The following is a 27,489-nucleotide window of genomic DNA, read 5'->3' as shown; positions in this document are numbered from 1 at the left end:
GACCTATTGGCTTTGTTCTAAGGTCTGGAAAGTATTCATAACGCCAAAACGAAACGTATGTGTTAACAGGGTCAGACCAAGAACAAAATAATCCTGTTTTCGACAGGAATCCAATCATTCAGAGTCAGCAACTGGGACAAGATCTTACATTTCTGTAGCGCTTTATACAGCGCTTGCACTTGCCGCTTTCCACTGGAAAAGCGTCCCAGTTGGGAAGAAGTGGACAGCAGCATCCTATTCCTTGATAAGGAACGTTCTGGACTCAGTTTGTGAGATGTGGGGCGCTCCCCAGGTTGCTCAGGAGTCTTTTCCACACTGTCAAGGGCAGGTAGAAAGTTTCTGACAGTGTTGGTGATGGAGAGCCGGATATAATTACGAAAGAAGTCTGGGGGAGTCAAGTACGCTTGGGGGAGGTGTTAGCACGGCAGGGTCGGAGGGTCGCTACTGGGGAGGGAAGGAACTGAGAGACACCGTTGGCGAAAGAAGAGGAAAAGGGAGCGTCAGGAGGAGCCTCCCTCCAGGGGCGACAGAATAGGGGCGGGCGCGTTGTCTCTGAGACGCGAGGAAAACGACGTGAGAGAAGAACCTAGAGGCTGCGAGGAAGCGAACAGCGGGGCTGCCTCAGGGAGGGAAGCAGCCCGGCTGAAGCCCCTCATCTCGAGGCGGCTTGTTTGACTCAGCGTCCCTGCACCTCGGCCGCCCTTTTCGTCCTTCTCCCGTCAGGGTCGCTCACCACCCAGTTTGTCGGCTCCAGCAAGACACACATCTGCCTTCCTTACCTCACGAACTCTCCGCGCCACAAATTCAAGTAAGAGTTCCAGAGCCTCGCAGCCCGGAACGTCTCCCAGAGTGAAGGACAGATGGACCAATCGAAGCCCGGCTAGCCGCAAGCGTACAAGGCGGTGGGCGGGGCTAAGTGATGGGGTGGGACCAAACTGCGCTGCCAAGACGATGGCTTCCGGTGGGCGGGCTGTGGTGACTTACAGCCGGAAGGCGAGACGCCGCGGGAAAAGCGGTCGTGTTAGGTGGTCAAGGTGGTTTGGAGCTGAGGTCGTCTCCTCAAGAGTAACCGCGGGCCTGTGCTACGGTCACGCCACCGGCCTTCGTTTCCTTTAGCCTTCTCTCTCACCAAACGATTTTCCTGTCCATTTATAAAGTGCAAGTTGTTTCCCCAAGGTAAGCGTGTAGTACCATCACCCCTTGTTGGGTAAGGGGTAACGGAAACTTGAGTCCACTTTGTCACCCGGGGAGCGGGTACTAAAAAAAGGAAAAGGTGAAAATTTGGATTTCTAAACATTTAGTAATGGTTTACCGTGTGAATTTTTACTGTATCGTACACAGTTTGTAGTCTTTAAATATTGGGTGCAACTTGAGTTACGCTTAAATTTAAAATTCTAGTTATTTCTGACCGTCAAATTTCATCCGTCAAATTTCATCTAAACCGGGTATTAAAGAGCTTAATTTAAAAATTTTATGTAACAGTCTAAAAGCTTCTCTAATTTAAGTTCTTAATCTCCTGTAAGTCTGAAGTTAGATGGTAAGATGGGCAGGTGCTTTGAATCCAGACCATTTCAGCAATCAAACTAATTAAGCTGAGGCTCCTCTTTTCTTAGATCATCACTTGAATCTAAAATAATTGAAACCAGGTGCTATGCATGGCTCCTTTGGTTCAACGTGTATCTCTTGGCGATAATGGTCTCACATAAGTCTCTCATTTATGGAAGAACGTAAGCATTGTTGAAATGATGGAGGAGAAGTAAGGCTTTCTACAGACAAATAATACTTTTAAAAAAAACTTACAGCTTTGAAACACATCTTTTAACGAAACAAAAGTCGTTAAATTCTTGTCTCCAAAATCTAAAAGAAAAATTCAGCAGAACTTACCTGCTTATCAAGAAGAATTTCTTCCTCTACACTTAAGACAGGGAAGCATTTGTGAAAGCTTAGATCTATATGTGTTTAGGTTCCTGCCAACCCCTTTCTTAAAATTCCATCTTTAAAACTCCTTGCTATTGAGCACTTTTCCAGCAGCTTGGATGAAACATTCCAAATAACTTACTCAGCCTGAAGGTTAGAAATTTCATTAAATAAAAAATTAAATATATTAGAATACTTAGGTATGAAACATTAATGAACAGAGTAACACATTCTTCAGGAGAAGAGGCACTTAAGAAAACACAGGCCACCTGCACTGTGGAGCCATCTACTGTGATGAGATTTGACAAGCAAGAGATCAAAAAAATGGCCAGATTTCAAAAGAGAATGTTCTTTGAGATGCTTATTGCCCTCATAGACCATTTGAAAATAAAATCAACTCTCAGCAGAAGCCCAAGAGGCTTTAGAGATGAACCAGACCATCCTTTGCATGTCAGTATTATACTGAACAAAGTCAGTTATACTGTTATTTATCTGCAGGGGGAAAATGCCTAAATTTTATAAGGATTTAGGCATTAATTAAGAAATATATAGTGGTTATAGAGTTTAGAAAGCCAAGAAAGGAGACCTGAATCTAAGGTAGATTTACTTGGGAAAAACAATGTTCTCTAGTAGCATTTGACTTTGTACTCTCCATTCCCCTCACCTAAATGTCCTCTCCCCTCTGCTTGGTTGAATCTTACTAATCTCTCACGACCCAGGTCACATTTTGAATTTTTTTGAGCTGTAACCCATAGTTAACTCTCTCCCTCCAGAACACCTATAGAATTATAAATATACTCTTTATTTGGCTTTTTTGTTCTTTAGGACTGGTAAAGTTTTTATCATTTATGTTGATGAATGTATCTTACATATAGTTTGCCACATCTGCTAGATTCTAAGCTACTTAGAGTTGTATTCACCACTGTACCTGGCAGAATGACTTGAACATGGTAAACATAATTCTGATGTAAAAATGCCTAAGTTAAGATTAGTATTAAATATAGTTGGTAGCTGTATTAGTTTTCTAGGTTTGCTGTAACAGAATACCACAGACTGAGGGAATAAACAGCAGCAATTAATTTTCTCACAATTCTAGAGGCTAGAAAGTCCAATATCAAGGTGTCAGCAGGGTTGATTTCATTCTGAAGCCTCTCTCTTTGGCATGTAGTTTTGCCTCTGTCTTCACATGGTCTTTACTTCATGGACATACACATCTGTGTCCATATTTCTTCTTATAAGGACATCAGACATATTGGATTAGGGCCCATCCTAAAGACCTCATTTTAATTTAGTTACCTCTTTAAAGACCTTCTCTCCAAATATGGTTGCATTCTGAAGTACTGGGGATTAGGACTTCAGCATATGAATTTGTGGGGGGGGGGACACAATTCAGTCCATAACAATAACCAACACTCAAAAAGAAGAAATGATTGGGAGCAGTTGTCTGTCATCATTAGAACTCTCATCTTTAGACCTATAGATAACATAATTGTGTACATCAGATTAGCATAAGGTAATAGGGAGTGGGAGAGCCTGTGGTAAGTCAGAGAATATTTGCCCAAAGACATTCAAATTAAAATTTGTCAAAAAACAAAAAACACAACGCACACACACACACATCCCAGCACACCAACAAAATACTGGGTCATCCAAACAAACAAAGAAAAACAGCTGATTGGTTTTGGCTCATAGGGATCTGGTTTGCAAAAACCACCGGCATGTTATTTCATTTGGAATCTATAACCTCTTAAGTAGATACTGGTCATACTAAGTATGTTTTTGCATATCCAAAGACATTTTCCCCAGATCCCATTGGTTCACACATAACTTTTTTATTGAGTACCTGCTTTATTGAAGGAACTGTACTAAGTGCCTTGCTGAGATTAAAATCCATAAATTTAGCCACGTATATCCAAGAGTTACAAGGACATCCAATTTTTGACATAATTTATTAAATGCATAACCATGCATAGTTTAGTATTTTGGGGGATACAGCTTTATCCTGTAAATAAATTAGAACTCTGAAAAAAAATTCTTTGTCAGATTCTGTGCTCTGATAAGGCCAAGGTTCTGATCTCAAATGCAAGTGTAAAGGACAGGAGACATATACAAAAATAATTATAGTGCAAGATAAAAATGAGACTGTAAGAGAATTATAAAGTACTGTGGGAAATTAGAGGAGGAAAAGATTTCTTCCAGGTTGGCGAGTTACTAAAAGTGTTTAATGCAATTAGAATTACTCTTTCTTGTAGCACTTGGTACACATTAACCAATGTGTTGTATGTTAGTTATTTGCATATGTTCACAACTCCCCCAGTACAATCTGAAATATAAAAGAATGTTTTAATCTTTATATGCTCCAGTCTAGTGTTGCTCAAAAGTATCAGAGTCACCTGGGGAACTTTTTAACAATAAACTTTTCTCAACTCTGGCTCTATAGATTCTAATTTAGTAGGCCTGGAGGAATGCTAGAGAATCTCTGTTTTTAAAAGGTTTCTCCCACTTAATGATTCTGATTATCAACCCCACTTAGAACCTTCTGCCCTAGAGCACCTGGTATATAGTATGCTCTCAATAAGTTCTTGTCACATTAAATGAGTGGAGCTGTGATTTAGTAAGATTAAAAAGGCCCCTGTGTGCAGGATGAATTAGAGTGGAAAATATCCTAGAGGCAAGGAAATCCTATTACAGATGTCCAGCTAAGAAATGAAGCAGGCTTAAACTAGGGTAGAGGCCATAGGAAAGGAGAGAAATGGTTGCGAAACATTGAAAAGATAGAATATACAGAATTAGATGAAACTTGATAGTTGCAGTAGTTCCCAAAACAGTGTGGCTAAGATTAACATGAGGTGTTTATTTAATAAGCAGGTTGCTGGACTCTATGTATGAAATCCTGTTTGGCTGGTCCAAGGTGAAGCACATGAATCTGAATTTTTTTTAAAAATTTATTTTATATTGGAGTATAGTTGATTAACAATGTTTCAGGTGTATAACAAAGTGATTCAGTTATACATATACATGTATCTATTATTTTTCAAATTCTTGTCCTATTTAGGTTATTACAGAGTATTGAGCCAGTACTGTACTATACAGTAGGTCCTTGTTGGTTATGTATTTTAAATAGAGCACTGTGTACATGTCAATCCCAAATTCCCAATCTATCCCTCCCCATACCCTTCCCTGCTGGTAACCATAAGTTCCTTCCCTAACTCTGTGAGCCTGTTTCTGTTTTGAAATAAGTTCATTTCCATCATTTTTTTTTAGATTCTGCATATAAGCAGTATCATATATTTCTCTTTCTCTCTCTGACTTCACTTAGTATGATAATCTCCACGTCTATCCATGTTGCTGCAAATGGCATTATTTCATTGTTTTTAATGGCTGAGTAACATTCCCTTACATATGTACCACACCTCCTTTATCCACTCATCTGTCAATAAACATTTAGGTTGCTTCCATGTCTTGCTGCTATGAACATTGGGGTGCATGTATCCTTTCGAACCATGTTTTTTTCTGGCTATGTGCCCAGGAGTGGGATTGCTGGGTCATATGGTAGCTCTGTTTTTACTTTTTAAAGTAACCTCCATACTGTTCTGCATAGTAGCTGTACCAGTTTACATTCCCACCAAGAGTGTAGGAGGGTTCTCTTTCCTCCACACCCTCTCCAGCATTTATTGTTTGTAGATTTTTTAAAGATGGCCATTCTGACCTGTGTGAAGTGATACCTTATTGCAGTTTTGGTTTGCATTTCTCTAATAATTAGTGATGTTGAGTATCTTTTCATGTGCCTCTTGGCCATCAATATGTCTTCTCTGGAGAAATGTCTATTTAGGTCCTCTGCCTATTTTTTTTTTTTAACACCTTTATTGGGGTATAATTGCTTTACAATGGTGTGTTAGTTTCTGGTTTATAACAAAGTGAATCAGTCATACATAAACATATGTTCCCATATGTCTTCCCTCTTGCGTCTCCCTCCCTCCCACCCTCCCTATCCCACCCCTCCAGGCTGTCACAAAGCACCGAGCCAATATCCCTGTGCCATGCGGCTGCTTCCCACTAGCTAACTACCTTACTACGTTTGTTAGTGTGTATATGCCCATGCCTCTCTCTCGCCCTGTCACAGCTCACCCTTCCCCCTCCCCATAACCTCAAGTCCGTTCTCTAGGAGGTCTGCGTCTTTATTCCTGCTTTACCCCAGGTTCTTCATGATATTTTTTTTCTTAAATTCCATATATATGTGTTAGCATACGGTATTTGTCTTTTTCTTTCTGACTTACTTCACTCTGTATGACAGACTCTAGGTCTATCCACCTCATTACAAATAGCTCAATTTCGTTTCTTTTTATGGCTGAGTAATATTCCATTGTATATATGTGCCACATCTTCTTTATCCATTCATCCGATGATGGGCACTTAGGTTGTTTCCATCTCCGGGCTATTGTAAATAGAGCTGCAATGAACATTTTGGTACATGACTCTTTTTGAATTTTGGTTTTCTCAGGGTATATGCCCAGTAGTGGGATTGCTGGGTCATATGGTAGTTCTATTTGTAGTTTTTTAAGGAACCTCCATACTGTTCTCCATAGTGGCTGAACCAATTCACATTCCCACCAGCAGTGCAAGAGTGTTCCCTTTTCTCCACACCCTCTCCAGCATTTATTGTTTCTAGATTTTTTGATGATGGCCATTCTGACTGGTGTGAGATGATATCTCATTGTAGTTTTGATTTGCATTTCTCTAATGATTAATGATGTTGAGCATTCTTTCATGTGTTTGTTGGCAGTCTATATATCTTCTTTGGAGAAATGTCTATTTAGGTCTTCTGCCCATTTTTAGATTGGGTTATTTGTTTTCTTGTTATTGAGCTGCATGAGCTGCTTGTAAATTTTGGAGATTAATCCTTTGTCGGTTGCTTCATTTGCAAATATTTTCTCCCATTCTGAGGGTTGTCTTTTGGTCTTGTTTATGGTTTCCTTTGCTGTGCAAAAGCTTTGAAATTTCATTAGGTCCCATTTGTTTATTTTTGTTTTTATTTCCATTACTCTAGGAGGTGGGTCAGAAAGGATCTTGCTGTGATTTATGTCATAGAGTGTTCTTCCTATGTTTTCCTCTAAGAGTTTGATCGTTTCTGGCCTTACATTTAGGTCTTTAATCCATTTTGAGCTTATTTTTGTGTATGGTGTTAGGGAGTGATCTAATCTCATACTTTTACATGTACCTGTCCAGTTTTCCCAGCACCACTTATTGAAGAGGCTGTCCTTTCTCCACTGTACATTCCTGCCACCTTTATCAAAGATAAGCTGTCCATATGTGCTTGGGTTTATCTCTGGGCTTTCTATCCTGTTCCATTGATCTATCTTTCTGTTTTTGTGCCAGTACCATACCGTCTTGATAACTGTAGCATTGTAGTATAGTCTGAAGTCAGGGAGCCTGATTCCTCCAGTTCCTTTTTTCGTTCTCAAGATTGCTTTGGCTATTCGGGGTCTTTTGTGTTTCCATACAAATTGCAAAATTTTTTGTTCTAGTTCTGTGAAAAATGCCAGTGGTAGTTTGATAGGGATTGCATTGAATCTATAGATTGCTTTGGGTAGTAGAGTCATTTTCACAATGTTGATTCTTCCAATCCAAGAACATGGTATATCTCTCCATCTATTTGTATCATCTTTAATTTCTTTCATCAGTGTCTTATAATATTCTGCATACAGGTCTTTTGTCTCCTTAGGTAGGTTTATTCCTAGATATTTTATTCTTTTTGTTGCAGTGGTAAATGGGAGTGTTTTCTTGATTTCACTTTCAGATTTTTCATCATTAGTATATAGGAATGCCAGAGATTTCTGTGCATTAATTTTGTATCCTGCCACTTTACCAAATTCATTGATTAGCTCTAGTAGTTTTCTGGTAGCATCTTTAGGGTTCTCTATGTATAGGATCATGTCATCTGCAAACAGTGACAGCTTTACTTCTTCTTTTCCGATTTGGATTCCTTTTATTTCCTTTTCTTCTCTGATTGCTGTGGCTAAAACTTCCAAAACTATGTTGAATAAGAGTGGTGAGAGTGGGCAACCTTGTCTTGTTCCTGATCTTAGTGGAAATGCTTTCAGTTTTTCACCATTGAGGATGATGTTTGCTGTGGGCTTGTCATATATGGCCTTTATTATGTTGAGGAAAGTTCCCTCTATGCCTACTTTCTGCAGGGTTTTTATCATAAATGGGTGTTGAATTTTGTCAAAAGCTTTCTCTGCATCTATTGAGATGATCATATGGTTTTTCTCCTTCAATTTGTTAATATGGTTTATCACATTGATGGATTTGCGTATATTGAAGAATCCTTGCATTCCTGGAATAAACCCCACTTAATCATGGTGTATGATCCTTTTAATGTGCTGTTGGATTCTGTTTGCTAGTATTTTGTTGAGGATTTTTGCATCTATGTTCATCAATGATATTGGCCTGTAGTTTTCTTTCTTTGTGACATCCTTGTCTGGTTTTGGTATCAAGGTGATGGTGGCCTCGTAGAAGGAGTTTGGGAGTGTTCCTCCCTCTGCTATATTTTGGAAGAGTTTGAGAAGGATAGGTGTTAGCTCTTCTCTAAATGTTTGATAGAATTCGCCTGTGAAGCCATCTGGTCCTGGGCTTTTCTTTGTTGGAAGATGTTTAATCACAGTTTCAATTTCAGTGCTTGTGATTGGTCTGTTCATATTTTCTATTTCTTCCTGATTCAGTCTTGGCAGGTTGTGCATTTCTAAGAATTTGTCCATTTCTTCCAGGTTGTCCATTTTATTGGCATAGAGTTGCTTGTAGTAATCTCTCATGATCTCTTTTATTTCTGCAGTGTCAGTTGTTACCTCTCCTTTTTCATTTCTAATTCTGTTGATTTGAGTCTTCTCCCTTTTTTTCTTGATGAGTCTGGCTAGTGGTTTATCTATTTTGTTTATCTTCTCAAAGAACCAGCTTTTAGTTTTATTGATCTTTGCTATTGTTTTCTTCATTTCTTTTTCATTTATTTCTGATCTGATTTTTATGATTTCTTTCCTTCTGCTAGCTTTGGGGTTTTTTTGTTCTTCTTTCTCTAATTGCTTGATGTGCAAGGTTAGGTTGTTTATTTGAGATGTTTCCTGCTTCTTAAGGTGGGCTTGTATTGCTATAAACTTCCCCCTTAGAACTGCTTTTGCTGCATCCCACAGGTTTTGGGTCGTTGTGTCTCCATTGTCATTTGTTTCTAGGTATTTTTTGATTTCCTCTTTGATTTCTTCAGTGATCACTTCATTATTAAGTAGTGTATTGTTTAGCCTCCATGTGTTTGTATTTTTTACAGATCTTTTCCTGTAATTGATATCTAGTCTCATGGCATTGTGGTCAGAAAAGATACTTGATACAATTTCAATTTTCTTAAATTTACCAAGGCTTGATTTGTGACCTAAGATATGATCTATCCTGGAGAATGTTCCATGAGCACTTGAGAAAAATGTGTATTCTGTTGTTTTTGGATGGAGTGTCCTATAAATATCAATTAAGTCCATCTTGTTTAATGTATCATTTAAAGCTTGTGTTTCCTTGTTTATTTTCATTTTGGATGATCTGTCCATGGGTGAAAGTGGGGTGTTTAAGTCCCCTACTATGAATGTGTTACTGTCGATTTCCCCTTTTATGGCTGTTAGTATTTGCCTTAGGTATTGAGGTGCTCCTATGTTGGGTGCATAAATATTTAAAATTGTTATATCTTCTTCTTGGATCGATCCCTTGATCATTATGTAGTGTCCTTCTTTGTCTCTTTTAATAGTCCTTATTTTAAAGTCTATTTTGTCTCATATGAGAATTGCTACTCCAGCTTTCTTTTGGTTTCCATTTGCATGGAATATCTTTTTCCATCCCCTTACTTTCAGTCTGTATGTGTCTCTAGGTCTGAAGTGGGTCTCTTGTAGACAGCATATATAAGGGTCTTGTTTTTGTATCCATTCAGCTAATCTGTGTCTTTTGGTGGGAGCATTTAGTCCATTTACATTTAAGGTAGTTATCTATATGTATGTTCCTATTCCCATTTTCTAAATTGTTTTGGGTTCGTTATTATAGGTCTTTTCCTTCTCTTGTGTTTCTTGCCTAGAGAAGATCCTTTAGCATTTGTTGTAAAGCTGGTTTGGTGGTGCTGAACTCTCTCAGCTTTTGCTTGTCTGTAAAGGTTTTAATTTCTCCATCAAATCTGAATGAGATCCTTGCTGGGTAGAGTAGTCTTGGCTGCAGGTTTTTCTCCTTCATCACTTTCAGTATGTCCTGCCACTCCCTTCTGCCTTGTAGGGTTTCTGCTGAGAGATCAGCTGTTAACCTTATGGGGATTCCCTTATGTGTTATTCATGTTTTTCCCTTGCTGCTTTTAATATGCTTTCTTTGTATTTAATTTTTGACAGTTTGATTAATATGTGTCTTGGCGTATTTCTCCTTGTATTTATCCTGTATGGGACTCTCTGTGCTTCCTGGACTTGATTAACTATTTCCTTTCCCATATTAGGGAAGTTTTCAACTATAATCTCTTCAAATATCTTCTCAGTCCCTTTCTTTTTCTCTTCTTCTTCTGGAACCCCTATAATTCGAATGTTGGTGCGTTTAATGTTGTCCCAGAGGTCTCTGAGACTGTCCTCAGTTCTTTTCATTCTTTTTTCTTTATTCTGCTCTGCAGTACTTATTTCCACTATTTTATCTTCCAGGTCACTTATCCGTTCTTCTGCCTCAGTTATTCTGCTATTGATCCCATCTAGAGTACTTTTAATTTCATTTATTGTGTTGTTCATCGTTGCTTGTTTCATCTTTAGTTCTTCTAGGTCCTTGTTAACTGATTCTTGCATTTTGTCCATTCTATTGTCCATTCTATCTCCAAGATTTCGGATCAACCTTACTATCATTATTCTGAATTCTTTTTCAGGTAGACTGCCTATTTCCTCTTCATTTGTTAGGTCTGGTGCATTTTTATCTTGCTCCTTTATCTGCTGTGTGTTTTTCTGTCTTCTCATTTTGCTTATCTTACTGTGTTTGGGGTCTCCTTTTTGCAGGCTGCAGGTTCGTAATTCCTCCTGTTTTTGATGTCTGTCCCCAGTGGCTAAGGTTGGTTCAGTGGGTTGTGTAGGCTTCCTGGTGGAGGGGACTAGTGCCTGTGTTGTGGTGGATGAGGCTGGATCTTGTCTCTCTAGTGGGCAGGTTCACGTCTGGTGGTGTGTTTTGGGGTGTCTGTGGCCTTATTATTATTTTAGGCAGCCTCTCTGCTAATGGGTGGGGTTGTGTTCCTGTTTTGCTAGTTGTTTGGCATAGGTTTTCCAGCACTGTGGCTTGCTGGTCGTTGAGTGAAGCTGGGTGCTGGTGTTAAGATGGAGGTCTCTGGGAGATTTTCGCCGTTCGATATTATGTGGAGCTGGGAGGTCTCTTGTTGACCAGTGTCCTGAAGTTGGCTCTCCTACCTCAGAGGCAGAGCCCTGCCTCCTGGCTGGAGCACCAAGAGCTTTTCATCCACACGGCTCAGGATAAAAGGGAGAAAAAGTAGAGGGAATTAGTAGAAGTATGAGGAAAGAAAGAAGGAAAGGAGGGTAGGAAGGAAGGAAGAAAGAAAGAAGCAAAGAAGGCAAGAAGGAAAGAAAGGAGGGAGGGAGGGAGGGAGGAAGGAAGGAAGGAGGGAAAGAAGGAAAAAAGACAGAAAGAAAGAAGATACAGTAAAAATAAAGTATAATAAAGTTATTGAATTAAAAAATTCTTATTTAGAAAAAAAAAGGGACGGATAGAACCTTAGGACAAATGTTGGAAGCAAAGCTATACAGACAAAATCTTACACAGAAGCATACACATACACCCTCACTAAAAGAGGTAAATGGGGAAAAATCATTAATCTTGCTGTCAGAGACCACCGCCTCAATTTGGGATGATTTGTTGTCTAAAGGAGGGAAGGAAGGAAGGAAAGAAAGAAAGAAAGAACGAAGGTAAAGTATAATAACGTTATTAAAATTAATTATTAAGAAAAAAATTTAAAAAAAAAACATGGACGGATAGAACCCTAGGACAAATGGTGGAAGCAAGACTATACAGACAAGATCTCACACAGAAGCATACACATACACATTCACAAAAAGAGGAAAAGGGAAAAAATCATAGATCTTGCTCCTAAAGTCCACTTCCTTAATTTGGGATGATTGGTTGTCTATTCAGGTATTCCACAGATGCAGGGTATATCAAGTTGATTGTGGAGCTTTAATCCGCTGCTTCTGAGGCTGCTGGGAGAGATTTCCCTTTCTCTTCTTTGTTCTCACAGCTCCCAGGGCTCAGCTTTGGATTTGGCCCTGCCACTGCGTGTAGGTCGCTGGAGGGCGTCTGTTTTTTGCTCAGACAGGATGGGGTTAAAAGAGCCGCTGATTCGGGGGCTCTGGCGCACTCAGGCCGGCGGGGAGGGAGGGGCACGGAGTGCGGGGCGGGCCTGCGGTGGCAAAGGCCGGCGTGACTTTGCACCAGCCTGAGGCGCGCTGTGAGTTCTCCCGGGGAAGTTGTCCCTGGATCCCGGGAACCTGGCAGTGGCGGGCTGCACAGGCTCCGCGGAAGAGGGGTGTGGAGAGTGACCTGTGCTCGCACACAGGCCCCTTGGTGGCGGCAGCAGCAGCCTTAACGTCTCCTGCCCGCCTCTGGGGTCCGCGCTTTTAGCCGCGGCTTGCGCCCGTCTCTGGATTCCGCGCTCCGCGGCTCGCGCCCGTCTCTGGGGTCCGCGTTTTCAGCCGCGGCTCGCGCCCGTCTCTGGGGTTCGCGCTTTTAGCCGCGGCTCGCTCCCGCCTCTGGAGTTCCTTTAAGCAGCGTTCTTAAACCCCTCTCCTCACGCCCCAGGATACAAAGAGGGAAGGAAAAGTCTCCTGCCTCTTCGGCAGGTGCAGACTTTTCCCCGGACTCCCTCCCGGCTAGCTGTGGTGCACTAACCCCTTCAGGCTATGTTCAAGCCGCCAACCCCAGTCCTCTCCCTGTGCTCCGTCCGAAACGGAAACCCGAGCCTCAGAGCCTCAGCTCGCAGCCCCGCCCGCCCCGGCGGGTGAGCAGACAAGCCTCTCGGGCTGGTGAGTGCCGGTCGGCACCGATCCTCTGTGCGGGAATCTCCCCGCTTTGCCCTCCGCACCCGTTGCTGTGCACTCCTCCGCGGCTTCGAAGCTCCCCCCTCCGCCTCCCGCAGTCTCCGCCCGCGAAGGGGCTTCCTAGTGTGTGGAAACTTTTCCTCCTTCACAGCTCCCTCCCACTGGTGCAGGTGCCGTCCCTATTCTTTTGTCTCTGTTTTTTCTTTTTTTCTTTTGCCCTACCCAGGTACGTGGGGAGTTTCTTGCCTTTTGGGAGGTCTGAGGTCTTCTGCCAGCCTTCAGTAGGTGTTCTGTAGGAGTTGTTCCACGTGTAGATGTATTTCTGGTGTATCTGTGGGGAGGAAGGTGATCTCCGCGTCTTACTCTTCCGCCATCTTCCGCCTTCTCCCTCCTCACCTTTTTTATTCTATCCTCAAATAGTCTTAGTTCAGGTATCTTTACTTTCGAACTGAGAGTTGCGGTTGATGGGATTTTTGCCTTCCCCAGATGGTTCAAGGTTACGATTTTTGCTTTTTGAAACCCCACCACCTCCTTATTTCTATTATTATTTTTGCAAGAAAAGTATAAAGAGAGTTGGAGTGGAGGTGAAATTTGTGATCGGGAAAGCCCTGGACGCCCTCCTTCTCCGTCTTCCGCCTCTCTCTCTCTGATTAGTTCCTATCCAGCAGCAGATTGAAGCAGGAGATGATTCTTCTCAAAGTTTGTCTATATGCACTTATTTAAAAGTTAAAATAATGATGTTGGTTGTAATATCAAATTTTAGTGAATTTCCTGGCCTTTTAGAGAATGGTAATGTAAATTAAATGAAACCCAGTGTTTCTGGATATGAATACCAAGATTTTTAATTTTTTTTTTTCAAAAAGCTTGTCCATAGAAGAAAAATAGTCACTCATGTGGATTACTCATTTTAATCGGTGGATCAGCCCCCGTAGAACCAGTCAGCCCTCCTGTTAGGGATTCGATATCCTGCTGAGCCCTGAGCCCGAGTCCTTCTCGCCGCCTCAGGAGGTGCTGGGTCGGTCGCTCGAGGAGCCTCCGCGGCTTCTGCCTGAGGAGCTTTCTCTGCCTATTTTTTGATTGGGTTGTTTGTTTGCTTGTTTGATATTGCGCTTCATGAGCTTTTTGTAAATTTTGGAGATTATTCCCTAGTCAGTTACTTTGTTTCCAAATGTTTTCTCTCATTCTGTGGGTTGTCTTTTTGTTTTGTTTATGGTTTCCTTTGCTGTGCAGAAGATTTTGTTTAATTAGGTCCCATTTGTTTATTTTTGTTTTTATTTCCATTACTCTAGGAGACGGATTGAAAAAGATACTGCTGCAATTTATGTCAAAGAGTGTTCTGCCTATGTTTTCCTCTAAGAGTTTTATAGTATCTTACATTAAGGTCTTTAATCCATTTAGAGTTTACTTTTGCATCCAGTGTTAAAGAATGTTCTAAATTCATTTTTTTTTACATGTAGCTGTCCAGTTTTCCCAGTACCATTTATTGAAGAGACTGTCTTTCCTCTATTGTATAGTCTTGCCATCATTGTCCTAGATTAATTGACCACAGGTGCGTGGGTTTATTTCTGGGCTTTCTATCCTGTTCCATTGATCAATATTCTGTTCTTGTGCTGGTACCATACTGTTTTGATGACTGTAGCTTTGTAGTATGGTGTGAAGTCAAGGAGCCTGATTCTTCCAGCTCCATTCTCCTTTCAAAAGATTACTTTGGCTATTTGAGGTCTTTTTTGTTTCCTAACTGAATCACTTTACTGTACACCTGAAACTAACACAACATTGTAGTTCAACTATATTTCAATAAAAAAGTTTAAAAAAATCAATCTTTATAATTCATTACATTAGCAGAAAAAATATAATACATTTATTACATTAATAGGAAAAAGAGTAAGTTACTATCTTCTCAATAGTGTCTGGTAAAGCATTTGATAAAATCCAACAGCCATTGATGAAAAAACTCACAGCAAACTAGGAGTACAGTGGACTTATTTTAATCTGATAAGGATAAATGTATAAAAACACATGAACAAACATATTAAATAATGGGAACACAATAAGAATTCCCACTATTAGTACTTTCATTTCTTATTGAACAAGAATTGGTCAGTGCAATAAGGTAAGAAAAAATAAATAAAAGGCCTATAAACTGGAGAGGGCTTGAAGGAAAAACTGTTCTTATTCACAAATAATAAAATTCTATTCACAGAAAAATTTTAAAAACCACTACAGATAAACTGTTAAAAGTAATAGCAAAGTCAACTGAAATAAGTTTAATATTCAAAAATTAATTGTATTTCTATATACAAGCATCAAGAAGAAAAATAAATTTTGAAAACAATTAGGAATAGCACTAAAAACATCAAATAAGTGGGAATAAATATAAGATGTGAAATAACTGTATTCTAAAAACTTTGAAACTATCAATACATATATAATATATAAAATAGAGTGATATACCATGAAAAAATTACAATAAGATACCTCTTCACACTCAGTAGGATAGCTGTTATTGAAAAGAAAAGGAAAGAAAGTGCAAGAGAGAGGGAGAAAGAAAGTGTTGGCAAGTATATAGAGAAATTGGAACATTCTTATGTTGCTGGTGGAACTGTAAAATAGTACAGTGGTTGTGGAAAACAGTTTGGCAGTTCTTCAAAGAGTTAAACATAGAAATTCCACTTCAAAGTGTGTAACCAAACAGGAACGTAAACAGATTCATGTACACCAATGTTCATAAAAGTGTTATTCACAGTTATCAAAAGGTGGAAACAACACAAGTGTCCATCAACAAATGAATGGTTAAACAAATGTGGTATATCCATACAATGGAATATTATTATGCCATACAAAGGAATGCAGTTTTGAAAAATGCTGCAGGATGGATGGGCTTGGAAAATATTATGCTAAGTGAAATAAGCCATATATGAAAGGCCTATATTTTATTGATTCCAAAAGTTGTATGATTCACAAAGACAGGAAGTAGGTTAGAGGTTACCAGAGGTGGAGTAGAGGGAGCAAATGAGAAGTTAGTGCTTAATGGATACAAAATTTCTGTTTGGAGTGATGATTAAAACATTCTGGAAATAGTGGTGATGATCACACAACATTGTAAATGTACTTAATGCCACTGAATCATACACTTAAAAATGGTTATAGTGGTAAAATTTATGTTTATATGTATTTTAACACAATTAAAATTTATGTATAATATATATAAGGATTCAATGTAAGTATTGTTTTTGAGAATCACTGCTCTAACTTAGAAGTTAATGAGAAAAGCCTTTAGTTTTCTTTGTTCTGAGTCTTTGTTCCTATTTTAATCTTATTTAGGTTTTCTAAATAGATTTTTTTTTTGAGGATAAAACATAGTGAACATGCATCAGTACTATTCTGGTATTCATTTTATGAATTAATGAGATATTTTTCAAATACAAATCATTCTCAGAAGAATTTGATACACTGGCCTAGTTATTATGGGTCGATTAGGCTTAACTGAGCTGGGGTTGTGAGGCTAAGAGTCCAGAATATAGAGTATCTAAGTAATAGTAAATCTGGAAGCCCAGTAAGAACAGAGTACCTGACTTTTGTTATACAAACAGCGTGATTCAAATGACCTATTTAACATTATCTATTGAAATAATAACTCTAAAAACATAATTAATATTGCCTCTTTAATAGGATAGGATAGGCTGTGCTACAGTAACGAACCCCTATATTTGTCTGGCATCACCTTCTCATCAACAACTAACTGTAAGAAAGGCTGGAAAAATCCCCATGTATTTAGTCCCAACCTAACTGCCTTGGAGGCTGTTGTAGATTTGGTGTGATGAGGATATAGCACTGGCTCTTCCAGACTGACCTACATTTTAAAAATTTCTTCACAGTGATCTAAGTGATGTTTAAAGTAAGGTTAGACTTACTGAAGTTTTGTTTCAGGCTATTTCAGACAAAATAAGGAAAATTTTTCTTTATAGACAAGATATGTATAGGTTTTGGAGATTCATGATTTCACAGTGTTGGCAAAATTCAGTAGTAGAACTCATCAATTTGCATTGTTAGTGTTAAGTACAAACTACGTGAATTATTAGTTGTATATTTTAAGTCAGTTCATTTAATTCAGTTTCAGCATCTGGAGATGGGGGCAGTAGTCCCTATCAAATGAAATTCTTATGAGGATAAAATGAGAAAAAGCGAGTGAAAAGTGCCTTACACAATGTCTGATCCATTGGAGATTAGCATTAATGGTAGTTGTCATTATTAATTAAATATTATTTGACTTTTCTACCTTTATACAATTTTGTGAATATCACATGAGGAAACATGAAGTCTTTTTGAAATTTGCAAGGTGGTATATAGATATACATTTGGCAAGTGATTATAGATGCCTTCTCTTTTCTGAACTTATTTTCACTATCATATAAATAAAAGTTTGATGATAGATACTTCCTTGCATCTTTCTCTATTTTGTGGGGGTTAATCTCATCTCCCAAACAAGAATGTGTATACTGCTTGAAGAGAGCTAGTATTTCATAACTCATGTTTCTCTTGTGTCTTCTACATCTAGCACAGTTCTGTGTTCTTTAGTAAAATACTCAGTAAACATTTGTTTACTTTTAGTAATTGATGATTTCTGAGTAGGCCCTTAAGGATATCATGATTGCAATTAGAATTAAGTCACTTGGAACACGTGATTGCTGCTACACTCTTGAGAATTCCCATTGGTCAAAGGTGACCTTCCTATATATCCCAACAGATGCAGACCTGACAGAAGTGATTCATACCTCTCCAAACCACAACACAGATCTTTGCAGTCTGCCCTGCTTTCCAAGCCACTCTAAAACTAAAGCTACAGAAATAAATAAAGCATATTACTTATTTAGTGAGGCTGTTACTTACCAAATAGAAAACACTATTACCAGGCTTGTTGGTAGAGTTGGCTTAATATTTGTTCTCGTGTACAATCTTAGATAATACTTCCTCAAAAAAACTTTTTATCTGAATACAAATTTCAGGAGATTAGCACAGTACATACCCCAAAATATGTTGTCAATAATTTTTTGTGGAATTATATTGATAAAAAACATTGAGTCAGTAGCTCAAGAGATACTGTATCTAAGAGTCTAACTTTGAAGTAAAAATGTTTTGAATTCTCAACTATGCCATTTATTAGCTATGTGACTGTGGGTAATGTGATTTAAGTATATGAGACAAAATCTCCTTTTCTGTTAAATGGGCATTACAATAGCTAGCTCATAGGTTTATTGTATTAAATGAGATAATCCAGGTATATCACTTAGCATAATACTAGATACCTAGTAAGTATACATTTCAGAGTAATTTCAACTGCAATAAAAAAAATTTTAAACCTCAAAATTTTCTAAAATGTATTCTCAAGTAAGAAGTTTCAAGATAAGATAGCTCCGAGGTTGGTTATTTCAGCTCCTCAGTGGCGTCATCAGGATCCACATCTTCTCCATTGTTTCATTCTGGTATCCTCAAAGTGTTAGCCCTTGTCTTCAGACCAGGTTTCCTCATGGTCAGAAGATGACCACTGCAGTTTCATTCTAATCAAGTCAAAACAGCATTCGACGAAAGAAAAAACACCATCTCTTCATCTGTGTTTCTTTTTAAAAACAACAAAATCTTTCTCCAAAACTTTCCAGCACACTTGCCTTCATGACTCATTGGCTGGGCTATATCCTCACCTCCTATGTGATCACTGGCAAGGAAAAAGGAATTATGAATTACCTAGGAACAGGCTTAGACAAATCAAGATTTATCCCCAAGTTTTTGATTCTGTCACTTTTTTAAAGGGTGGATGCCTAAACAAAACCTGTTAACTAGGGGGAGATGGCTGTATACTATAGCTATTAGTCCGCATAATAGAATATTTGCCATTCTTTTTTTTATCCTCATATGAAGGAGATTCGGGTATCTGAATCACTGCTCAGTTACTTGCCCTCATCATCCATCAATTACATCACTCTCATCAGCATATTAGACAAACTAATGCCAATTTCATTCTTTTTTAATCTTTTCATTGTTATGTTGCTGCTACAGAAGGTTACTGAAGTGTCACAGCTAAAAATGTCAAATGCCTAGGAATATCAGGTTTACCTGAAATAGATCATAAATATAAATGACATGCTAACTATAGCTACTTTCTTAGGGTGAATTTCATCTTAGGACAGAAGCAAATTTATGGCATTACTATACGTGACTTATAAATACAAAATCTTGCTTTCCAAGCTAAAAAAAAAAAACGTTAAAAAGAATTTACTTCCCATTTAGATTAGGTAATCTATTTTATTAGCACCAAGATGAGAACCAAATAAGAAATTATAACATGTTTGTGAAGGAAAATAAGAAATGGTCCACAAGCATTTTTCATTATACCAAGTGTTTATAAAAGGGAAGGGGTATAATTACATAGAAGTATATACTGGAAATGCTTTACTTTCCATTTTATTCCTCTATAACTCCATTTAAAAATCTGTTTGCTACTATGGACTTGGCTTGATATATAAATAATTTTCAAAAGAAACAAGAAATTTACATAATCTGTCTTTTTACCCTCTATTTCCGTAAAGTCTATAAATTGAAAAAATATAGCCCTTGGAAACAACTGGAGAAAAGAATGAGACCTGATTTAGAAGACGAGGGTAAAAATTCATTAAGAAAAATCCCCCTACAAAACAAATCAATTATAAGAAATTTTCTTGGTTTTGTACCATCATCTTCCTTTTTTCATGGAGAAGTGCTACTGATAGTTGGTCTCATTGGAAGCATTTTTAAAACATCTGTAATATAGATAACTAATAGAACAGATATTAGTATGGATTTCTGTTGTACATAACCATGACATATGGTAAAATTAGAACTATCTGAAGAATGAGGCATCATATCTATAATGAAAATTTTCATATTAAAACCTTATATCTAGAAAGTTCTCCAGTGGGACTGTTAATATTTGTCAATATATTTTCTAAAGGCGGCAATTTAAAAAAAAATTTTTATTGGAGTATGGTTGATTTACAATGTTATATTAGCTTCAGGTGTACAGCAAAGTCAATCTGTTATACATATATCTACTGTTATTAAGATTCTTTTCCCATATAGGCCATTACAGAGTATTGAGTAGAGTTCCCTGTGCTATATAGTAGGTCCTTATCAGTTATCTGTTTTATATATAGTAGTGTGTATATATCATTCCCAATCTTCCAGTTTATCCCTCTCCCACCCTTTCTACCTGGTAACCATAAGTTTGTTTTCTACATCTGTAACTATTTCTGTTTTGTAGATAAGTTCACTTGTACCCTTTTTTAAAATTCCACATATAAGCCATATCCTATGATATTTGTCTTTGGCTTACTTCACTCAGTATGACAATGTATAGGTCAGTCCATGTTGCTGCAATGGCATTATTTTGTTCTTTTTTATGGCTGAGTAATAATATTCCATTGTGTATACATACCACATCTTCTTTATCCATTCCTCTGTTGATGGATGTATAGGTGGCTTCCATGTTCTGGCTATTGTAAATAGTGCTGCAGTGAATATTGGGGTGCATGTCTTTTCGAATTATGGTTTTCTCCAATATATGCCCAGGAGTGGGATTGCTAGTATTTGAGTCCTCTCCTTTTTTTTTTTTTTTTTTCCTGTACACGGGCCTCTCACTGCTGTGGCTTTTCCCTTTGCGGAGCACAGGCTCCGGACGCGCAGGCTCATTGGCCATGGCTCACGGGCCCAGCCACTCCGCGGCATGTGGGATCTTCCTGGACCAGGGCACGAACCCGCGTCCTCTGCATTGGCAGGCGGACTCTCAACCACTGCGCCACCAGGGAAGGCCCCAGAGTCCTCTCCTTTTTTTTTTCTTGATGAGTCTGGCTAAAGGTTTATGAATTTTGTTTATCTTTTCAAAGAACCAGCTTTTGGTTCCATTGATCTTTCCTATTGTTTTCTTCATCTCTATTTCATTTATTTGTGCTCTGATCTTTATGATTTCTTTCTTTCTACTAATTTTGGGTTTTGTTTGTTCTTCTTTCTCTAGTTGCTTTAGGTGTAAGGAGGATAGGTTGTTGATTTCCAATTTTTCTTGTTTCTTGAGGTAAGGTTGTATTGCTATGAACTTGCCTCTTAGAACTGCTTTTGCTACGTCCCGTAGGTTTTGGATCATCGTGTTTTCCTTGTCCTTTATCTCTAGGTGCTTTTTGATATCCTCTTTGATTTTGTCAGTGATCATTGATTATTTAGTAACACATTGTTTAGCCTCCATGTGTTTGTGTTTTTAACAGTTTTTTGCCTGTAGTTGATTTCTAATCTCATAGCGTTGTGGTCAGAAAAGATGCTTGATATGATTTCAATTTACTTAAATTTACCAAGGACTGATTTTTGACTCAAGATGTCATCTATCCTGTAGAATGTTCTATGTGCACTCGAGAAGAAAGTGTGTTTTGCTGCTTTTGGATGGAATGTCCACTAAATATCAATGAAGTCTGTCTGGTCTGATTTGTCATTTAAGGCTTGTGTTTCCTCATTAATTTTCTGTCTGAATGATCTGTCCTTTGGTGTAAATGGGGTGTTAAAGTCCCCCACTATTATTGTGTTACTGTCGATTTCCCCTTTAACGGCTGTTAGCATTTGCCTTATGTATTGAGTTGTTCTTATGTTGGGTTCATATATATTTACAATTGTTATATCTTCTTCTTGGATTGATCCCTTGATCATTATGTAGTGTCCTTCCTTGTCTCTTGTAACAGTCTTTATTTTAAAGTCTCTTTTGTCTGATATGAATATTGCTGCTCCAGCCTTCTTTTGATTTCCATTTGCATGGAATATCTTTTTCCATCCCCTCACTTTCAGTCTCTGTGGGTCACTAGGTCTGATGTGGGTCTCTAATAGATAGCATATATATGGGTCTTGCTTTTTTTTTTTTTTTTTCTGTATGCGGGCCTCTCACTGCTGTGGCCTCTCCCATTGCGGAGCACAGGCTCCGGACGCACAGGCTCAGCGGCCATGGCTCACAGGCCCAGCCGCTCTGCGGCATGTGGGATCTTCCCGGACCGGGGCACAAACCCGTGTCCCCTGCATCGGCAGGCAGACTCTCAACCACTGCGCCACCAGGGAAGCCCCTGGGTCTTGTTTTTGTATCCATTCAGCTGGTCTGTCTCTTGGTTGGAGCATTTAATCCATTTACATTTAAGGTAATTATCAATATGTATGTTCCTATTGCCATTTTCTTAATGTTTTGGGTTCTTTTTTTTTTTTTTTTTTTTTTGCGGTACGCGGTCCTCTCAGTGCTGTGGCCTCTCCCGTTGCGGAGCGCAGGCTCAGCGGCCATGGCTCACGGGCCCAGCCGCTCCGCGGCACGCGGGATCCTCCCAGATCGGGGCACAAACCCATGTGCCCTGCATCGGCAGGCGGACTCCCAACCACTGTGCCACCAGGGAAGCCCTGGGTTCGTTTTTATAGGTCTTCTTTCTCCCTTTCTCTTTTGTTCTCTTTTCTTGTGTTTCCCATCTAGAGAAGTTCCTTTAGCATTTGTTGTAAAGCTGGTCTGGTGGTGCTAAATTCTTTTAGCTTGTGCTTGTCTGTAAAGCTTTTGATTTCTCCATCGAATCTGAATGAGAGTCTCGCTGTGTAGAGTATTCTTGGTTGTAGGTTCTTCCCTTTTGATCACTTTAAATATATCATTCCACTCCCTGCTGACTTGCAGACTTTTTGCTGAAAAGTCAGCTGAGACCCTTACAGGAGTTTTCTTGTTTTTCCCTTGCTGCTTTTAATATTATTTCTTTGTCTAATTTTTGTCATTTGATTTCTATGTGTCTTTGCTTGCTTTTTCTTAGGTTTATCCTGCCTGGGACTCTCTGCACTTCCTGGACTTTGGGGAATGTTTTCTTCCCATGTTAGGGAAGTTGCCAGCTATTGTTTCTTCAAATATATTCTCAGTCCCTTTCTCTGTCTTTTCTCCTTCTGGGACCAATAATGCAAATATTGATGTGTTTAATATTGTCCCAGAAGTCTCTTAGGCTGACCTCATTTCTTTTCATTCTTTTTTCTTTATTCTGTTCTGTGGCAGTGATTTCCACCACTGTATCTTCTAGCTCACTTATTCATTCTTTTGCCTCAGTTACTCTGCTATTGATTCCTTCCAGTGTATTATTTATTTCAGTTTTTCTATTGTTCATCTCTGTTTGTTTGTTCTTTAGTTCTTTTATGTCTTTGATAATCATTTCTTGTATCTTCTCAATCTGTGCCTCCATTGTTTTTCCAAGATCTTGGATCACCTTTACTATCATTACTCTGTATTCTTTTTCAGGTAGATTGCCTATTTCAACTTCACTTAGTTGTTCTTCTGTGGTTTTATCTTGTTCCTTCATCTTGGGTATATTCCTCTGCCATCTCATTTTGTCTAACGTTGTGTGATTGCGGTTTCTGTTCCTTAGGCTGCAGGGTCGTAGTTCCTCTTGCTTTTGCTGTCGGCTCCCTGGTGGATGACATTGTCTAAGAGACTTGTGCAGGTTTTCTGGTGGGAGGGACTGTTACCTACCCACTGGTGGGTGGAGCTGGGACTTGTCCTCTGGTGGACAGGGCTGTGTCAGGGGGTGTATTTGTCTGGCAGCTGTTTACTCAGGAAGACTTTACACAGCTTTTCTGCTAATGGTTGGTGCTGTGCTCCTGCCCTGTTGATTGTTTGCCTTGAAGCATCTTAGCACTGGCACCTACGGGCTGTTGGATGGGGCCAGGTCTTGGTGAGAAAATTGTGGCCTCCAAGAGGGCTCATGCCAGTGGGTACTCCCCAGAACTGCCACCACCCATGTCCTTGTCTATGCAGTGAGCCCCAGCTGTCCCCCACCCCCCGCCTCTGCAGGAGACCTCCATTACTAGCAGTTTTTTCCGGCCCAGTATCTTATGATGTCACTACTTTTTTTCCCAGGTCCTGGTGCACTTGAGACACTTTGTGTGCCCTGCAACCATTGAGTTGCTGTTTCCCTTAGTCCTATGAAATTCCTACGATTAAACCCCACTGGCCTTCCAAGTCAGATTCTCTGGGGGCTCCTCCTCCAGTTGCCAGACCCTCAGGCTGCCAAGCCTTATGTTGGGCTCAGAACTTTCACTCCTTTGGGAGAACTTCTGTGGTATAATTTTCCAGTTTGTGGGTTGCCCACCCAGCATGCTTGGGATTTGTTTCTATCGCGATTATGCCCCTCCTACCATCTTGCTGTGGCCTCCTCTCTGACCCTGAATATATTGTATCTTTTTTGGTAGGTTCCAGCATTTCTTCATCGGTGGTTGTTCAGCATTTAGTTGTGACCCTAGTATTTCCATCAGAAGAGGTAAGCTCATGTCCTACTCCACCATCCTGTCTCGATCCTCAGTCATACTTTCTTGTGTTGTTATTTTATTGGCTGCTTTAGAGATTACAGTATATCAACATGTACAGGCATACCTCGTTTTATCACACTTAGTTTTATTGTACTTTACAAATACTGTGTTTTTTACAAATTGAAGTTTTTTGGCAACCCTGCATTGTCAGATGATGGTTAGCATTTTTTAGCAATAAAGTATTTTTAAATTAAGGTATGTATGTACATTTTTTTATACACAGTGCTCTTGCACGCTTGATAGACTACACTATAGTGTACAGTAAGTCCCCTACATACAAACCTTCAAGTTGCAAACTTTCAAAGATGTGAGTGTGCGTTCCGTTGTTGTCAGGCGTGAGTGAAATTGCAGCTTGCCCTCCATCTCTGTTGCTGATGATTTTTCAGCTCTACCATCTCCCACCTACTCTCCCTCCTCCAGTCAGTAACTTGTTGCCTGTTCACTCGATGCCAGCCCTTGTATGCTAGCTATTGTACTGTACTACTGTACTGTACTTTTCAAGGTACTGTACTGTAAAATTATAAATATTTTCTTTATTTTTTGTGTTTATTTTTTATGTATTATTTTTGTGAAAAGTATTATAAACCTATTACAGTAGAGTACCATAGAGTCGATTGTGTTAGTCAGCTAACTTTATTGGACTTACAAACAAATAGGACTTACGAATGCACTCTCAGAATGGAACTTGTTCGTGTGTAGGGGACTTACTGTAAACCTAAATTTTGTATGCCCTGGGAAACAAAAAAAATCATGTGACTTGCTTTATTGCCATAGTCTCCTTATTTCTGGTGGTCTGGAACTGAACCTGTAATATCTCCAAAATATGCCTGTACTTAAGTTGTAACAGCCTACCTCAAATTAATATACTACTTCACTCACAAGGTAAAAACCTTACAGTGGTGTAATACTATTTACTTCCCTCCCATCCTTTGTACTATTTTCTCTTGTATTTTAAATCATACATTATAAACTCCACAATATATTATTATTTTTGCTTTAAGCAGTTGATCGACTTTAAAAGATTTTGGTACAATAACAGAAAATTTATCTTCACCATTTTTAAATGTACAGATCAGTGTTAAGTACATTTGCATTGTTGTACAGATATTCTCTAGAGCTCTTTTCATCTTGCAATAATGCAACTCTATGCCTATTAAATAACAACTTTCCCATCCCTTTCCCTCAAGTCCCTGGCCACCACCATTCTGCTTTCTGTCTCTATGAATTTGATTGCTTTAAACACCTCATATAAGTGGAATCATAATGGTATTTGTCATTTTGTGACTGGCTTATATCATTTAGTATAACGTTCTCAAGGTTAATCCATGTTGTAGTGTGTGTGAGGATTTCCGTTCTAGGACTGCTGTTTCTGTTTGTTTGTTGTTGTCATAGTAGTTATCCTAGTGGATATGATGTGGTATCTCATTGTGGTTTTGATTTGTATGTCCCTAATGATAAGTGATGTTGAGCCTCTTTTCATGTGCTTATCGGCCATTTGTATATCTTCTTTGAAAAAATGTATATTCAAGTACTTTGCCCATTTTTATTCAGGATGTTTGATTTTTGTTGTTGTTAAGTTGTCGAAGTTCTTTGTATATTCTGAATATTAACTCTTTATTAGATATATGATTTGCAAATATTTTCTTGGATTCCATATATATTGCCTTTTCAGTCACTTGATAGTGGCCTTTCATGTGCATATGTTTTAAATTTTGATATAATCCAATTTATCTGTTTTTACTTTTGTTACCTGTACTTTTGTATCATACCAAAGAAATTGTTGTCAAATACAATATCATGAAGGTTTCCACTGTGTTTTCTTCTAAAAGAGTTATAGTTTTAGCCTTATGTTTAAGTCTTTGAGCCATTTTGAGCTAATTTTTATATGTAGTGTAAGGTAAGTGTCCAACTTCAGTCTTTTGCTTGTGAATATACATTTTTTCCCAGCAACATTTGTTAAAAGGTCAATTGACTTTTAGAGAATTTAAGAAAAGTAAGAAAGAGCATTTTATATTTACCATATATTTACTATTCTACTACTTTTTATTCTTCCTGTAGGACTGAATTTTAATATAGTATTCCCTGTAGTATTTTTTGTACAGCAGGTCTGTTGACAATGTATTATCTCATTATTCATTTATCAGCAAATATCTATTTCACCTTCATTTTTGAAGGATATTTTCACTGACAATAGAATTTTAGGCTGATATTTTTTTCTTCATCATTTTAAAGATGTGGTTCTATTGTCTTGTGTAATCTGTAATGAGAAGTCAATCACCATTTTTATCGTTGTTACCCTGGATAGACTCCCCCATCCCACCCCCCTCTGGCTACTAAAAATTTTTTTTTCTTTATCTTTGGTTTTAAGCAGTTTGACTGTGATATGCCTAGTTGTGGTTTTATGTTTATGTATTCTGCCTGGGGTTTGCTGTGCATCTTGGATCTATAGGCTTATGTTTTAATCAATTTTGGAAAGTTGGTCCAATATTTTATCAGATATTTTTTCTGCACTTTTCTGTTTCTCCTTTCCCTCTGGGACTCCAATTATAAGCGTGCTAGATTGTTTAATTTTGAACACACACATTATTGATGATCTGCTATTTTTTTTCATACTTTTTTTCTCTCTGTGCTTCAGTTTAGATTATTTCTATTGAGTTACCTTCAAGGTCATTGAGCCTTTCTTCTACACTATCCATTCTGCCATTCCATTCAGTGATTTTCTGTTTTTTGTTGTTGTTGTTTTTTTGGGGTTTTTTTGTTTTGTGGTACGCGGGCCTCTCACTGTTGTGGCCTCTCCCGTTGCGGAGCACAGGCTCCGGACACGCAGGCTCAGCGGCCATGGCTCACGGGCCCAGCCGCTCCGCGGCATGTGGGATCTTCCTGGACCGGGGCACGAACCCGTGTCCCCTGCATCGGCAGGCGGACTCTCAACCACTGCGCCACCAGGGAAGCCCTCAGTGATTTTCTTTAATCATTTCAGATATTTTTCAGTTCTAGTATTTCCATTTGATTTTTATTTTCGGTTTTCCTATATCTACTGGAATTCTTCATGCTTTTACTTATTATGTCCTGTTTTTCCAGTACATTCTTTAACATATATCATAACTAC

At 38.8% G+C, this 27,489-nt stretch overlaps 1 long non-coding RNA gene across 3 annotated transcripts in view; it reads left to right on the top strand.

Annotated features, from left to right (window-relative positions):
- Nucleotides 1-998: 998 nt before the first annotated feature.
- Nucleotides 999-27,489, top strand: part of LOC115856871 (uncharacterized) — a 233,437-nt gene continuing 206,946 nt past the window's right edge. For 2 of the 3 annotated variants that reach the window (XR_009559890.1, XR_009559889.1), the window contains exons 1-2: nt 999-1,176; nt 24,264-24,331. This is a non-coding gene — a long non-coding RNA (uncharacterized lncRNA). The remainder of the gene's footprint in view (nt 1,177-24,263; nt 24,332-27,489) is intronic. The other variant, XR_004041039.2, reaches the window with a different exon arrangement.

Source organism: Globicephala melas, chromosome 19 (genome assembly GCF_963455315.2).
Source record: "Globicephala melas chromosome 19, mGloMel1.2, whole genome shotgun sequence".
Lineage (NCBI taxonomy): Eukaryota > Metazoa > Chordata > Mammalia > Artiodactyla > Delphinidae > Globicephala > Globicephala melas.
The sequence above is the reverse complement of the archived record's forward strand: the minus strand, read 5'-3'. Positions and strand labels throughout refer to the sequence as shown.